Here is an 18,151-nt window from a genome sequence, read left to right as displayed (position 1 = left end):
ACTGCCACCGACTGCAGAGCTGTGCTGTCTTGCCGAGACCTTTATAGGCCGCCGGATGATGGTGGCGTCCTCTTTCGATGCACCTTAGACTTGTTTCCTCGCGTGTCGAGGGAAGGTGATATAGCTGAACAGGCACGGATTCAGGCTTGTCGCTGCCAGCAGTCCTGGGACGGTGGGAGTATCCTGGGGTAGATCGCGTGTCTTGGTATCTGTCAAGCTAGAGCGTTCCCGATTATTCCACTGCGCAGAACTGCCACCGACTGCAGAGCTGTGCTGTCTTGCCGAGACCTTTATAGGCCGCCGGATGATGGTGGCGTCCTCTTTCGATGCACCTTAGACTTGTTTCCTCGCGTGTCGAGGGAAGGTGATATAGCTTAACAGGCACGGATTCAGGCTTGTCGCTGCCAGCAGTCCTGGGACGGTGGGAGTATCCTGGGGTAGATCGCGTGTCTTGGTATCTGTCAAGCTAGAGCGTTTCCGATTATTCCACTGCGCAGAACTGCCACCGACTGCAGAGCTGTGCTGTCTTGCCGAGACCTTTATAGGCCGCCGGATGATGGTGGCGTCCTCTTTCGATGCACCTTAGACTTGTTTCCTCGCGTGTCGAGGGAAGGTGATATAGCTGAACAGGCACGGATTCAGGCTTGTCGCTGCCAGCAGTCCTGGGACGGTGGGAGTATCCTGGGGTAGATCGCGTGTCTTGGTATCTGTCAAGCAAGAGCGTTTCCGATTATTCCACTGCGCAGAACTGCCACCGACTGCAGAGCTGTGCTGTCTTGCCGAGACCTTTATAGGCCGCCGGATGATGGTGGCGTCCTCTTTCGATGCACCTTAGACTTGTTTCCTCGCGTGTCGAGGGAAGGTGATATAGCTGAACAGGCACGGATTCAGGCTTGTCGCTGCCAGCAGTCCTGGGACGGTGGGAGTATCCTGGGGTAGATCGCGTGTCTTGGTATCTGTCAAGCAAGAGCGTTTCCGATTATTCCACTGCGCAGAACTGCCACCGACTGCAGAGCTGTGCTGTCTTGCCGAGACCTTTATAGGCCGCCAGATGATGGTGGCGTCCTCTTTCGATGCACCTTAGACTTGTTTCCTCGCGTGTCGAGGGAAGGTGATATAGCTGAACAGGCACGGATTCAGGCTTGTCGCTGCCAGCAGTCCTGGGACGGTGGGAGTATCCTGGGGTAGATCGCGTGTCTTGGTATCTGTCAAGCAAGAGCGTTTCCGATTATTCCACTGCGCAGAACTGCCACCGACTGCAGAGCTGTGCTGTCTTGCCGAGACCTTTATAGGCCGCCGGATGATGGTGGCGTCCTCTTTCGATGCACCTTAGACTTGTTTCCTCGCGTGTCGAGGGAAGGTGATATAGCTGAACAGGCACGGATTCAGGTTTGTCGCTGCCAGCAGTCCTGGGACGGTGGGAGTATCCTGGGGTAGATCGCGTGTCTTGGTATCTGTCAAGCAAGAGCGTTTCCGATTACTCCACTGCGCAGAACTGCCACCGACTGCAGAGCTGTGCTGTCTTGCCGAGACCTTTATAGGCCGCCGGATGATGGTGGCGTCCTTTTTCGATGCACCTTAGACTTGTTTCCTCGCGTGTCGAGGGAAGGTGATATAGCTGAACAGGCACGGATTCAGGCTTGTCGCTGCCAGCAGTCCTGGGACGGTGGGAGTATCCTGGGGTAGATCGCGTGTCTTGGTATCTGTCAAGCAAGAGCGTTTCCGATTATTCCACTGCGCAGAACTGCCACCGACTGCAGAGCTGTGCTGTCTTGCCGAGACCTTTATAGGCCGCCGGATGATGGTGGCGTCCTCTTTCGATGCACCTTAGACTTGTTTCCTCGCTTGTCGAGGGAAGGTGATATAGCTGAACAGGCACGGATTCAGGCTTGTCGCTGCCAGCAGTCCTGGGACGGTGGGAGTATCCTGGGGTAGATCGCGTGTCTTGGTATCTGTCAAGCAAGAGCGTTTCCGATTATTCCACTGCGCAGAACTGCCACCGACTGCAGAGCTGTGCTGTCTTGCCGAGACCTTTATAGGCCGCCGGATGATGGTGGCGTCCTCTTTCGATGCACCTTAGACTTGTTTCCTCGCGTGTCGAGGGAAGGTGATATAGCTGAACAGGCACGGATTCAGGCTTGTCGCTGCCAGCAGTCCTGGGACGGTGGGAGTATCCTGGGGTAGATCGCGTGTCTTGGTATCTGTCAAGCAAGAGCGTTTCCGATTATTCCACTGCGCAGAACTGCCACCGACTGCAGAGCTGTGCTGTCTTGCCGAGACCTTTATAGGCCGCCGGATGATGGTGGCGTCCTCTTTCGATGCACCTTAGACTTGTTTCCTCGCGTGTCGAGGGAAGGTGATATAGCTGAACAGGCACGGATTCAGGCTTGTCGCTGCCAGCAGTCCTGGGACGGTGGGAGTATCCTGGGGTAGATCGCGTGTCTTGGTATCTGTCAAGCAAGAGCGTTTCCGATTATTCCACTGCGCAGAACTGCCACCGACTGCAGAGCTGTGCTGTCTTGCCGAGACCTTTATAGGCCGCCGGATGATGGTGGCGTCCTCTTTCGATGCACCTTAGACTTGTTTCCTCGCGTGTCGAGGGAAGGTGATATAGCTGAACAGGCACGGATTCAGGCTTGTCGCTGCCAGCAGTCCTGGGACGGTGGGAGTATCCTGGGGTAGATCGCGTGTCTTGGTATCTGTCAAGCAAGAGCGTTTCCGATTATTCCACTGCGCAGAACTGCCACCGACTGCAGAGCTGTGCTGTCTTGCCGAGACCTTTATAGGCCGCCGGATGATGGTGGCGTCCTCTTTCGATGCACCTTAGACTTGTTTCCTCGCGTGTCGAGGGAAGGTGATATAGCTGAACAGGCACGGATTCAGGCTTGTCGCTGCCAGCAGTCCTGGGACGGTGGGAGTATCCTGGGGTAGATCGCGTGTCTTGGTATCTGTCAAGCAAGAGCGTTTCCGATTATTCCACTGCGCAGAACTGCCACCGACTGCCACCGATAATAATAATAATATTAACAACAATAATAATAATAAATTTATTGCCCCTGGTCATCAATGAAGGGTGAAGGTGTGATGAAAGATGTAGTAGTGATTAAACGAATGTAAAAAGGCTAGCTGATTTGAAGAAGTCCAGTAGAGAATGATGGTACGGACCCTGCGTCCAGGCAATTTATGAAGCAGGGTTGCTTGGTGAAAGACCCGGTAATAATAATAATATTAATAATAATAATAATAATAATAATAATAATAATAATAATAATAATAATAATAATAATAATAATAATAATAATAATAATAATAATAATCAATCAACATGGTTTCATAAAAGGTCGTTCTACTACAACTAACCTTGTGACTTTTATGACGTATACATCAGCTGAAGTCCTTCAGAGGAGTCAGGTAGACGCTGTGTACTGTGATTTGAGCAAAGCTTTCGACGTTGTTACTCACTCATTACTTCTTCAAAAGCTTCTGCTGTTTGAGATCGACGTTTCAATTGTAGCCCTCTTACGCAACTATCTTCTTGATCGGTCCTGCTTTGTCAGTGTAAATGGACAGACCTCATTTGTTTACACTCCAACCAGCGGAGTTCCTCAGGGCTCGGTATTAGGCCCGCTTCTGTTCTCTGTTTTTATCAATGACATTTCCTCCGTGGTCAAAAACTCCTCGTTTCTCCTTTGTGCGGACGATATAAAAATATTCAAGGCAATACACACTCTTCATGATTGCTTGTCATTGCAATCGGACATATCCGCCTTCTCTGATTGGTGCTTGAAGAATGGGCTCACTCTCAATTCATCTAAAACCAAGGTTGCCTCATTTACGCGTAAAACGCACAGTCTTCTCTACTCTTATTCTGTGAATGGTATGCCGCTGCCCAGGGTTGATGAAATTAATGACCTCGGCGTACTTTTCGACCGTAGCCTCAGCTTCTCCTCTCATACAAAACGCATTGCTCTACGGGCTATGCGTACACTCGGCTTCATCTGCAGGCTTTCGAGAGAGTTTCGAGCCCCACTTCCTTTCTTAAAGCTCTACCTCTCCATATGCTTGCCGCTTTTGGAATATGCGTCTGTTGTTTGGAACGGCACTTGCCAGTCGAACTGTGAAAAAATCGACAGAGTTCAGCTAAAGTTTTTACGCATATTTCAACATCGGTTTCCTTGCAAAACTTCCAGCTCTCGTCCCAGACGGAGTAACTCACTGCAGCTTCCTTCTCTTAGCTGCCGTCGCGTGAGGGCAGATATAATTTTCTTGTATAAACTTCTTCATGGTCACATTCTATGCCCTCAGCTCCTAGCGCGTATCCTTTTGCGTGTACCGCGAAAGAGCATAAGGGAATTCAGACCATTCCAAGTTTCTGCGCTCCTGCACTCCCTCTCCCCTCTGGACAAAATGCAAAAGTTGTTTAATTCTCTTTGTCCTCACCTTGATATATTCGAGAATTCTCTCCCTTCCTTTATATTGGATGTCCGTGACGTTCCACTTTGAGTACTCTTTTTCTCATACATAACTTCCCCTTTCATGCATTTTGTCTTTACTACACTTGTGCGTTTGCACCGGTATTATATTGTTTTTTCTCTCCTTAATTGTTCATCACGTGTACTTGTTTTCATTAATATTATTTCTTTAATATTGTGTACTCACGCCTGATTGTCTGTAACGCGTTCACTAATTACGTTTCTTATTCTGTATGATTGTATTTCTAGCTTCTATTTCAGAGGTTTCTTATTCGTTCATATTAGTATTGGCTTTATTCTTGTTTGTATTTTGCTATATGCTGTACTTGGCTGTTATCGGTCGTTCTTATGTTCATTCTTTTTGTTTATTGTTTCGTTAGTTATTTATATGTCGGTCGCCTGTTCTAGCTGTTTTCACTTACCGCTGTTCTCGCTGTTTTCTTGTTTTCGCTTTTTTGCTTCATGCTTGCTGTCACGCCTAGTTTATGTCTTTTTTTTCCATCGCCTTGACTGCTGCATTACCTCCCCTGTGTGCCTTCCTTTGTAGTGAAATAAATTTACATTTTGTGCGTGTGAATGGTGTACCAGCACCAAGACCTTTGGGTTGTTCCTGGGCACCGAAAAATAAAGATTGATTGATTGATTGATTGATTGATTGATTGATTGATTGATTGATTGATTGATTGATTGATTATTATTATTATAAGTTTTATTATTATTATTATTAGCGGGTCTTTCACCAAGCAACCCTGCTTCATACATTGCCTGGACGCAGGGTCCGTACCCTTATTCTCTACTGGACTTCTTCAAATCAGCTAGCCTTTTTCCATTCATTTAATCACTACTACATCTTTCATCACACCTCCACCCTTCATTGATGCACAGGGGCAATAAATTTCGTTTTAAAAAAAACGAAACCAGTCGAGCTGTCCAACATCATTATTCCCGATTCTGCGACACAGTTACGGCGAAGTAGCTAAAGCCTTAGAATCGGATAGATAGTGCCGCCGTGCAGCGACCTCGGCTCTCCGCCTGATCTTAGCTGCGTCGCCTGCAGCTACCTCGCGCCCCGCTTTCGAAAGCTTTCGTTCTCAGCGCCGCCAAGAACAGGTGGTTGCGAGTAGTCACATTTTTTTGCCCAAATCACTAACGATCAACTGCCTTCGTAATTAAAACAAAACTGTGTCGTTTGTTGCACCACGCATGTGGCAATAATAACGTACGTTATTATTCTTTCTTTTAAAGTTTTCTTTAAAAGCGCTTAACGTTACGCGACTTCAGCGCCGCCTTTTCGTTCGCCGGTGGCGGGGTTGAGCGCCCCATGCGTACTATCGGGCATATGCTACACAACCTGATTTAGTACGCTGAAACGCAGTCTTTGCGTCGATAGGGTCCCTAGAAATACTAGGGACCCTAGTGTCGAGTTCTGGCGGTTGTAGCTGTGGTGGCTTTGTGCAGCTTGTTTTTGTCGAATGTGCGGCCTCGTGAGTGTCGTGGCAGTGTGACTGAAGTCGGAAGCTGACATATGGCCCCTGCGCTGCGGAAGACGTTCTTACGCGCATGGAGTTCTCAAAAACGGCTCTGACGTACCGCACCCAACGCCACCCCGTAGCGGCCGGTGCCCGACGCGCGATAGAAGAAATGGCTTACCGCGATTGCCGACGAATGTAAGTAAAATGACTTGTGTCGTGGGGATGCATGAGGGCTGCGAATGAATTTAGGCGTGGTCTTTACGTCTTGTTCGCCGTGAGGTGCGAAATGCGAGCACGACACGATCGCTTGCAGAGAGGAGGTGTTTTGACACGCTCGCGTGCCAGCTATGCGGCTTTTAGATTCGCCCCCTTGCGCTCTTTGCGTCAGCGCCGTGTCGAATAAGTTATGTGATAGAATTTGGTTGCCCGCTGAGTACTGTCAGGTGCCGCTTCATTCGTTATTCTGACTGAACAGGAGCGACGCGTAAAAAGTAGACCATTGGAAGGAAGAGTGCGTGTAGCGGCGTGTGGCTTTTGATTCTGCTGCCTGAGTGTTTACTCGATATGGAACACTGCCAATTCTACGTCGCAGTCGCATGAGGTGCTATGTTTCTTAATGCCTTTGGTCAACGAAACTACGTTTAAAAATAGCAGAACCATTCCATTGCAGTGCAGCTGAGGTAATGGCACACTGGAAGGTTTGTTGTGGTTTTATTTGATTTACGTTCAATATACTGAATGTCATCCCAATTTCAGTCTGAAGCGATAAATGTATAACGTGATTCGCAACAATAGCTCTAAGGAAAATATGACTGGCTTTGTAAACCATTTTTTTGCACACTAATGGACGCAGAGGTAATTACTCATTAGCCTCCACTCCTGAACACATTGGACTGAACCGCTAGAGGCTGTAATAGGATGTTGCTTCTTTGATTATGTTTACGAAAGCATCTCTCTAATTCAGCCTTTCTTCAAATGCGTCCGCAGTGAAGGACTGTACAGCAACCCCACCGGTATCATCACGCTGCTATTGCACCTCCTTTCATTCGTCATTAAGCCAACGCTACCTCAACCTGAGGTTAATGGCATCATCGACCTGCTGGAGCAGCCTATCAGTCATTGATACCGGATGCCAATCATGTCACTTATAAAAGAATAGGTATGAGTGGGTATCACAGACAGTTGTTTTTTTTCTGGTCTTTGCTTGACAAAAGTATTCTGGTCCCTGACAGAAGTCTTCTGGTCCAGGGTATATCTCTCCCTTTCATTTGTTTCTTTTTCATCTTTTGCAAGAGCATCAAGAAGAAAGAAAAAAGGTATTGCGGGCGTCATGAGAGCACCGCTCTAATCAAATGCATTGGGTTATAGTGTGTAATGCTTTTTTTACAGTTTCTATGCTCATGCTTCTCCTGCTTGGGAATCTTGACCACAGAGCAGACCAAATAAAAAAAATATGTGTGCTTCTTGACCTTTCTACAGAAGTCTAAAAGCAGCAATTAAATTCCATAGCTTTACTTCACCAGTACCTACCTGTTACAAGGCACGGCAAGTTTGAAGTGAACCAGTGGTGTGATAACTGACAGACGTAGCAGAATGGGCAATACATTATTGAATATTAGCGTTCAAGTGGAACACTGTGCCTTAGAAGCACAGGTGTCGCTAGCATGAATAATTCATACCATACAAGATTATCCATGCATTACATGAAACCGTGTGAAGCTTATATTGCAGCTGTACAGAAGAAAGGCATTTGTTTAATATGTCTTGAGTGTTGCTGAGGTTATTGTTCTTTCAAAATCTCTTTGTTACAATAGGCTGCACTGTACAGTCCAAAGGCATTTGGACTCTTTTAGATATTTGTTCATTTTTGTTTTTATTCATACCGACATTCAATTACTGGTTGCATTGCACTAGATGAGCGTACGTCAATAATTATTGTCATTACCTTAACCATGCCCCTTGCTTTACTTGAACCGACGCATTTGTCGTTGCCCCCCTCCCGAGCCATCATGTTTTGCCATAAGCTGCACAAATTATTTCATTCACTTTCACGGGGCATTTTTGCTGCAATTAATGGCACGTAATTCTCTAAAGAACAACCTGGGGTACTCATTTTTATCTTCTTTGGTACACATTTTTTTGTTACTTGTTCCCCTTGTATTGAGCACGCCTCAGCACTGGAGTGATGTGCTGCGCGACAAGTGAAGAACTGCTAGTCCAGCTGCTTCCTTAGGGGCACGTTGCTGAGGTTTTTCTCGCTCGTAGGTCTATGTGGCTTTACTTACAAGCATTGCATCCGACACAGTGTGTGCCTTAATGTTTTGGTTTATATGCTTTAGAAAGGGCCACTCTGGCCCTTTCTAAAGTCGCCGTGGCTCAAAGTCGCAGTCCCCGTGGCTCAGTTGGTAGAGCACCGGACGCGATATTTGGAGGTAATGGGTTCGGATCCCACCGGCGTCGTTGGTGTTTTTTCTGCTCCTTTATAAGTAACTTCCTTTAAACCAATTGATTGGCACTACAGATTAAAAAATTATGCAGAATATATATATATATATATATATATATATATATATATATATATATATATATATATATATATATAAAACAACCTCAAGGTTAGCTTACAAGCAAAAAATATAAATACCCACGAAAGCAGCAGATTAGACAGCCGTCGCCGTAGCTCAGTTGGTAAGAGCACCGGACGCGATATTCGGAGGTCGTGGGTTCGGATCCCACCGGCGGCATGGTTGTATTTTCTGCTGCTTTATAACTAATTTTCTTTAAGCGATAGATTAATCTTAGTATCATTATCCCACTGATTAGCACCACACATTGAAAAAAAAATTAAACATTCCCTTATGCACCTTGGTTTCGGTGACTGTTGGCTCCCTTCATAAGTTTGTCAAAACGAGTCCCTCATTTCCCTTACCTTATCTGCTAATTGCTTAACGAGGGTATCGGTTCTGGCAGTCTTGATGCCATAGGTAGCATAAGAGGGCTCTCGCACAGTTTCCGCCCTCACCGTTAGATGACGTTCTACGTCACACTCGCGGTATTACAGGACGTGCTACGTCCACCGCTATGGACGAGGGTGGCGCTGGTGAACACTCTCAAGGTTAGCTTACAAGCAAAAAATATAAATACCCACGAAAGCAGCAGATTAGACAGCCGTCGCCGTAGCTCAGTTGGTAAGAGCACCGGACGCGATATTCGGAGGTCGTGGGTTCGGATCCCACCGGCGGCATGGTTGTTTTTTCTGCTGCTTTATAACTAATTTTCTTTAAGCGATAGATTAATCTTAGTATCATTATCCCACTGATTAGCACCACACATTGAAATAAAAATTAAACATTCCCTTATGCACCTTGGTTTCGGTGACTGTTGGCTCCCTTCATAAGTTTGTCAAAACGAGTCCCTCATTTCCCTAACCTTATCTGCTATATATATATATATATATATATATATATATATATATATATATATATATATATATATATATATATATATATATATATATATATATATAAAGACTTTCTTGGCACGGTCAGTAATAGTGACTAAAGAGAGCAACGTTTGAAACAATGTAATTTGACGTTTCGGCCGTGGAACGGCCTTCATCAGAATAACCTGATGAATATTCTGATGAAGGCCGTACCACGGCCGAAACTTCAATTACATTGTTTCAAACGTTGGTCTCTGTTTCGTCACACTATATATATATATATATATATATATATATATATATATATATATATATATATATATATATATATATATATATATATATATATATATATATATATATATATATATATATATATATAGTGAGATTTCGTATCAATAAGAAAAAGCCATTTATATATCTAATGCCTACAGGCAATAACATTTACTTAGTGGTGGTTGAGGGCTTTGCATAAAGCATATAAAATCGCTAGACAGTTTCTGTGTGTCAATCATTGCTAACAAGACAGAACTGAGGGAGCTAGGGCTTCTGTGCCGAAGGGAGTATGCGGTTCCCCTATTGTTCTCCGTAAATATTTTGATGTATGATGCACATCTTACAGTGCTTATGTACGTTATGGCTTGTGTGCAAAAAATGAATGTAGAATGAAGAAGATGAACCAGCCCCGAAGCCAACGACGACGAAGCGCTCGCGCCGCCGGTTGGATGCTCGTGCTGGATGGAACACTGCCGCTTGTGTCTGGTCTCTCGGCTCTCTGCCTCGTAGATTGCCTGTGCCAAGGTCTTCGTAGCCGGCGCTTCCATCGTGCCAATAAACCGCTCTACATTTGGTGGAGGTTGCTGTGTTCCCCTTTTCCCCATCACCGTGGACCTTCGCAGCCGCACCATCCCGATGTCCACTGCCAAGGCCAGTCAACAGCCCGCCGCCACGTCGCAGCCAGTCACCTTCTCCGGCGCCGTCCGGCAGCGCGACCCCGCTGTCTTCAGCGGCCATAGCGACCAGGACGTGGAAGATTGGCTGGAATCATACGAACGGGTGAGCCGCCACAACAACTGGGACGACCGCGTCAAGCTTACCAACGTCATCTTCTAACTCAGCGATGTCGCGAACCTCTGGTTCCGCAACCACGAGGCCGACATTCCCACTTGGGCCGTTCTAAAGAGCACCCTTGGGGAGGTTTTCGGCCGTCCTGCAGTGCGGAAACTGCGCGCTGAGCAAAGCCTGCGCGTCCGAGCTCAGCACACGGATGAGACTCACCAGCTACATTGAAGACGTAGTAGACCTCTGCAAGCGTGTTGATCCGGCTATGTCCGAGGCTGACAAGATCAAACACATCATGAAGGGTATCGATGACGATGCTTTTCAGCTGTTGTTAGCGAAGAGTCCCACCACCGTTACCTCGGTGTATGGACCTCCTTCACCCCGCCACGTCACGAAGATGCGGTGGCGCTGATGTTAGCAGCGACTTTCGCATGGTAGGCAAAACAGGTTCCGCTTGCCCGTGCCTACCGCAGCTGCCGCAGCTACCGGCGGCTGCTTCAAGCCTGTGCACTGCAGAATCAGCATGTATTGACCAGCTGCGTCACTGCTGGATCCGCGTAGTAGCATAAAAAATATTAAATTAGCCTCGATAGGTTTCTCGCGCATAAATGCCGCATTCGGAAACTGGCTAACAGGCATTGGGCCACGGTAGTAAAGCGCGAAGTCTGGGAGTCGATAGGCACTGCCACTCAATGCACTTAATAGCATGCAAGTTACTGCGTTCATTCACCTGAACTTCAGTATAGTAGGCTGATAATTGCTCAAGGAAAAAAATACACATGCAGTTGCACACGTACTTATCACCTTGAGCCGGAGTGCACGGGGCGCCGACAGGTTCACTCACCCCCAAGGAATGCGTTTTTTTGTTAATAGCACACCATGTTTTAATGGCGCGTTTTATGACATTTAATATTTACTTGAAACTGTTTCTTGATATGACGACGTAATTATCTCATTCGAGTAGAAAGAAGTCTGGTAAGTTGTGTCAATCTTGCGCGGTCGCGTTGGTGTGCTTAGAATAGCGTACCTTAAGTGTGCTAAACGCCATATGCTTTTTAATTGCATCATGCATGTGTCATGTTTCATGAGGTAGTACATGATCGCGAAGCTTGTTAGAAAGAAGCAGCCGCAGGCGTGCTACTAACAGACACGTGGCGAGATTGAGAGGGGACGCGGCAATGAAAAGTGTTTTCGTTATTCATGCATGCGATATGTAACTAAACTTGGTGCAAATATGAAATTCCTACGCTAGTTTCAGTAATTCCTTTTATTTATAGCTATACCTGGTGCAGTTCTGGGTAATTATAATTAACACCGTCGTCAAGTCCCCCCCAAGGTCTCAAATAACTGAGTAAATAGTGCGCAGTTTTTTTATGCCAGCATGTACAAAAAACCCTGTTCTGTACGATGACGCGATTAGTTCTTTTTCTATCTGATCAGTACTTATGCATGCATAGTTACATGAAAACGTTTCTTACAAGAAATAACTAACAGAGTACTGCACGTGTAGGGAAAAAAATCGAGAGATTTATTACACTCCTCAACGTCTCAGGAATAGTTTGCGACAAATGGAATCATTTGATTTTCATGCGAATTACGAAGGTGAGTGATCCAGTCGCAGGTAATGTGAGGTCACAAAACGAACCTTAAAGTTTATTCCCTCGTTTATGGTATCTTCGCTTTCGCTTTGGTCAAAGAAATGCGGCACTGAAATCAAAGAAATTACCTCACAATTTTTGACGACCGCACTTCTAAAAAGCGTAATTTATAAACTTGTATTCAATATTTTGCTGTAATTTTTCGTCACGAAACTAGACTTCAGGGCTAGGAAAGAAAATCATTCTAGAAATCAAAAATTTTCACCAAATCGACCAGCTTAACAAGAGGACAAGCCGGCCTGGCTGGTGCGTGGTCATGCGGCTAAAAAGAGCGCTAAGCGAGACAGGAGATCAGGGACACGACGCTGTCCCCACTTTTCGCACAGCGCGACACGTACATACGTATGTCAGCAGACGATGAACGCATGTCTGCTCCGACGAAACAAGGCCAGCACTTCCCCTCACTATTGTCCCGAAGTAAAATCATTCCGGCTAGTGCAGAGTGTCAAAACTTGTTTTATTCAATGCCTAGCGCATAAATAAACGGCAGGAACGCTTTCTACATGTTTACTACTAACCATATATACAATACACAGTGGCAAACTATTTCTCTATAGGCCGCACGTGGCCAACGCGAGCTCGTGTACTTCAACAAATTACTAAGTTGGAAGCATCAACCATTGCTATGATTCGCAGAAACTGGAAACGCGCCTACAAGCCTTGAAAACCCGCGCTCAACACCTATCCGCGACGCCACTCCCCGACCTTTTGCCTACCACGAGCTCGCTAGCGACTGCAGCGCCACCTCGTTTGCTTACAAACATGCAGGAGGTCTATACCCTTTGCCAGAGTTTCGACGAGTTGCGCAAACAACGTCTTCGCGCTCGTCGGCCTCCTCCGCTTGCCGACTCCATCTCCTGCCTGGCCATCAATCCAGATCTACTTGCTACCATCAAATACTTTGTGCGGGACGAGGTCGGCCGGCAGCTCTCGCTCCTATCTCGCCAACATCAGACACCGACCCCCCTCAGCGCTGAGATCCGGCACGCCATCACGCAGGAGGTCGCTGACGCCCTCCCTCCTCTTCCACAACCAGCCCCCTTGGATCCCCAAGTCGGCCTTCCCCCGACCCCGCCACCGCCTGTTGCTGCTCCGTTGAGCTACGGTCCTCCAGTTGAAGTGCCGCCTGCCCCCACTCCCGTGCCTCTCACGTATGCCGAGGCTGTCGCGCGACCACCGCGACCGCAGGCTTATACGTACGTTCCTCAAGTGGTGCCTGCGCCTGCTGCTCCACGGACCCGCTTCACGCCCCCTACCTACAACCCTTGGCGCACGGCTGACAATCGACCGATATGCTACGCCTGCGGTCTTCCGGGCCACGTCGCGCGCCTCTGTCGACGTACTCTGCATGCGCCTGTCCACCCTCTGCCAGACTACCCTGATGCAGACAGTACCTTTCGCCCACGTTTCGGACCACAACCTCAGGAGACCTCTCCTGACCGCGAGCACGGTCGCCAGCCCTACGTTTCCCACCGCTCGCCTTCACCTCGCCGCCGCTCATTGTCGCCCATGAGGCGTCGCAACGTCCGCGCCGATTCAGAAAACTAGCAGCCACAGTTCCGGGGGCACGAACTGCGCACTCATCGCCCTGCCTAAGTCCTCGCCTTTCCCCGCCGAACCTTCTTGACGTTTTTGTCGATGGAGTCAAGACACTTGCGTTTGTGGACACTGGGGCCACCGTTTCTGTTATTCACGAAAACTTCTGCCGCTCGCTTCGCAAAGTTACAACCCCATCTTCTGAACTCTCAATCCGTACCGCCAGCGCCGATACCGTTCATCCCTCTGCCGCTTGCACAGCACGCGTCGTCATCGCCGATGTTTTGTATGTTGTCGAATTTTTAGTCCTCCGTGCCAGCTCCCATGACGTCATCCTTGGATGGGATTTTCTCTCCCTGCACAGTGCCGTCATTGACTGAGCCCGTGCGCACGTCGTCTTCTCTCCACTCTGCGATGCGCTCCTCGACGAGCCTCCGATTCGTTGTGCTGCTAAGCTTGTTGTTGCCGAGGACACTGACATTCCCCCTGACAGTGCCGTGCTTGTCCCTGTTTGCGCCGCCTCAGTTTTTGACGCCACCGTTCTCTTCATGCCTTCCCCTGTACTTGCCTCTCGCCGACACCTATGTCTTCCCTTCGCCGTCATCGACATTCACCACGGTGCTGCCGCCATCCTCGTCTCTAACACCTCATTCTCCGCGCTCTCCCTGCTCCGTGGCGAGTGCCTCGGCCATTTTGAAACCGCTGCTTTGATCTCTTCCTTCGACACTGATGTAACCTCCTCCAGTGCCGAAGTCGCTGCCCTCACCGCACGTGGTGCTACTCCAGCTTTGTCATCGGACTTTTTCGACCGCTGCATTGACCGCGCTCTCGAAACTGCTCACCGCGCGCAGCTCCTTGCCCTGCTCAACCAGTTTCGCTCATCTTTTGACCACCAGTCGACTTCTTTGGGCCGTGCGACCACTGTCGAGCACCACATTGACACCGGAACCCATGCTCCTCTCCGTCAGCGCCCCTACCGTGTGTCGCCTCCCGAGCGCCGCGTCATAACTGAGCAAGTTGACGACATGCTACAACGCGGCATTATTCAACCTTCAACCAGTCCTTGGTCGTCCCCAGTCGTCCTGGTTAAAAAGAAGGATGGCTCGATACGATTTTGCGTGGACTATCGCCGGCTCAACAAAATTACGCGCAAAGACGTCTACCCGCTACCACGTATTGACAACGCCCTTGACTGCTTGCAAGGCGCCGAGTTCTTCTCCTCCCTGGATCTCCGTTCCGGCTATTGGCAAGTCCCGATGGCTGAGTCCGACCGTCCTAAAACGGCGTTCGTCACCCCTGACGGACTCTATGAGTTCAACGTGATGCCATTCGGCCTCTGTAACGTTCCCGCAGCGTTTGAACGAATGATGGACAACATCTTGCGCGGCCTGAAGTGGACTGTTTGTCTCTGCTATTTAGATGATGTCGTGTTTTCGCCCGATTTTCCGACGCATCTCAAGCGCTTGCGCCAGATACTGAGCTGCCTCACCAATGCTGGCCTTCCACTTAATCTCAAAAAATGTCATTTTGGTGCCCGGCAGCTGACAATACTCGGCCACCTCGTCTCCAAAGACGGTGTCCTGCCCGATCCTGACAAACTCCGTGCTGTCGCTGACTTCCCTAAACCGACTTCTACAAAACAAGTGCGCCGATTTGTGGGTCTCTGCTCCTATTTTCGGCGATTTGTTCCCAATTTCGCCTCCATCGTCGCGCCCCTGACGAAACTTCTTAATGGTCCCGCCGACCTGTCTACGTGGGACTCGGCCTGCGACGACGCTTTTGCTGCGCTCCGTCGTTTTCTCACCTCACCACCTATCCTTCGGCACTACGACCCCAGTGCTCCTACTGAAGTGCACACCGACGCAAGCAGAATCGGCCTCGGGGCTGTCCTTGCCCAGCGCAAGCCCGAATTTCCTGAATACGTCGTTGCGTACGCCAGCCGTGCCCTCACCAAGGCTGAGTCGAACTACACCGTGACGGAAAAGGAGTGTCTCGCCGTAGTGTGGGCTGTAACAAAATTCCGCCCATACTTATATGGCCGCCCGTTCACCGTCGTCACCGATCATCACGCTTTGTGCTGGTTGGCTTCACTCAAAGATCCCTCAGGGTGCCTAGGCCGCTGGGCCCTCCGTCTTCAGGGATTCGATATCACCGTAGTTTACCGATCGGGCCGCAAGCACTCCGACGCCGACGCCTTGTCCCGCTCCCCACTGCCCTCTCCTGCGCCCTCTTCGCCATTATCTGCATCCCTACTCGCAGCGCTCACTACCATGGACATGCCCCATCAACAACGCCAAGATCCACGGATTTCATCGTTGCTCGACGTACGTACTTCGTGCACCCTCTACGGCCTCCTTCCCTCGAGCACTTCGTCGCCAGGCTTCCCATTTTGCCCTTCGCGACGGTCTTCTGTACCGGTGCAACTATCGTCCAGATGGCCGCAAGTGGCTTGTCGTGATTCCCCGACATCTCCGCACTGAGATTTGTGAACACCACCATGCCGATCCTCAGAGCGCTCACGCTGGCTCGCTGAAAACGTACGAGCGACTACGCCAGAGGTACTATTGGCGGGGCATGTACAACTTCGTTCGTCGCTACGTTCGCTCCTGCACGGCCTGTCAGCAGCGGAAGTCGACACCTCGCCCTTCGACTGCCCCGTTACAGCCAATACCGTGTCCGGCTCGCCCTTTTGATCGTCTGGGCATCGACCTATATGGGCCACTTCCCTTCACGACCGCTGGGAATCGCTGGATCATAGTCGCCGTGGACCACCTCACTCGGTATGCTGAGACCGCTGCCCTACCTGCGGCTACTGCTCGCGATGTAGCCTTTTTCCTTCTTCATCACTTTGTCCTGCGTCACGGCGCTCCTCGCGAACTTCTCAGTGACCGCGGCCGTGTTTTCTTGTCTGCAGTTCTTCACGAGCTTCTCGCTGCGTGCCACACAGTCCACCGCACCACTACTGCTTACCACCCTCAAACCAACGGCCTCACCGAACGCTTCAACCGTACTCGTGGGGACATGATCGCCATGTACATTCACTCCGACAGCTCCAATTGGGATCAGGTTCTTCCGTTCGTCACCTATGCATATAACACCGCCTCTCAGGCAACCACCGGCTTTTCCCCATTCTTTCTTTTATCCTGACGCGAACCTTCTTGTATGTCGGATACAATCCTTCCCTACAACCCCGACAGCTCGGAATATGCTTCCCTCTCTGACATCACCCGCTCGCTCCTTCACCGCCGAACGTCAAGGTCTCCGTACCCATGCTTCCGATCAAGACACGCCCGCGGTTCACTTCTCCACTGGCTCACTGGTCTGGATCTCTGTTCCGAATGCGTCCATATTTTCGGCCAAGCACATCGGCCCTTACCGCATCTTGGAGCGTACGTCACCGGTCAACTACATTATCGAACCGGTGACACCTTCTTCGTTCACGTCAGCCGCTTGAAGCCGTATTATAGCCCCCTCGTAGTCTCCTCTCCTTGAGTCGCCAGGATGGCTCCCTCTTTCCGCCGGGCACTTGGAATGAAGAAGATGAACCAGCCCCGAAGCCAACGACGACGAAGCGCTCGCGCCGCCGGTTGGATGCTCGTGCTGGATGGAACACTGCTGCTTGTGTCTGGTCTCTCGGCTCTCTGCCTCGTAGATTGCCTGTGCCAAGGTCTTCGTAGCCGGCGCTTCCATCGTGCCAATAAACCGCTCTACAAATGTAATAATTTGTATTTTGCTTCCTTTATTCTTTAAAGAGTATAGGATAAAGAGTTCATAAAATTATTTAGAATGCCACACAGTGTAGGTTATACACACATTTCGAGACGTTGATAAGTTGATGGGTGACAGTTAAACTTTTTTCGTACTTGAGTTTTTTGGATAACGATGGCCAATTGGCGGAAGACCGTTGATATGGCGTTGGTAGACATTATTGGTAAGTGGTCGATAGGAAGTATGTAGAAATTGTAGTTAAGGGGATGATAGGAAGTTTAAAGACTTTCTATGTATGTACTTGAGTCATTTGGATAACGGTGGCCAATTGTCGGGAGACGGTTGATAGGTTGATACTACAAAGTATAAACACATTTAAAAGACTGTCTACTCAATGTCGATAGGTTGAATTAACACTTGTCTAAAGAGCCTCCGCGGTGGCAGAGTGGTTATGGCGCTCGGCTGCTGGCCCGAAAGACGCGGGTTCAATCCCGGCCGCGGCGGTCGAATTTCGATGGAGGCGAAATTCTAGAGGCCCCTGTGCTGTGCGATCTAAGTGCACGTTAAAGAAACCCCGGTGGTCGAAATTTCCGGAGTCCTTCACTACGGCGTCTCTCATAGCCTGAGTAGCTTTGGGACGTTAAACCCCCATAAACCAAACCATTTGTGTAAAGACTTTCTAAAGAATGTTACTAAAATTTTTTGTAAGGGTGGAGCAAATGCAGCAGACGGAATTACTTGGAAGTACTTGAACTGACAGAAACCAAAAATGGAAACCAGCTCCAAAAAATCAATACTGTA

This window comes from Amblyomma americanum, chromosome 6 (genome assembly GCF_052857255.1).
Source record: "Amblyomma americanum isolate KBUSLIRL-KWMA chromosome 6, ASM5285725v1, whole genome shotgun sequence".
Taxonomy (NCBI): Eukaryota; Metazoa; Arthropoda; class Arachnida; order Ixodida; family Ixodidae; genus Amblyomma; species Amblyomma americanum.
Note: the sequence above shows the minus strand (reverse complement) of the source record.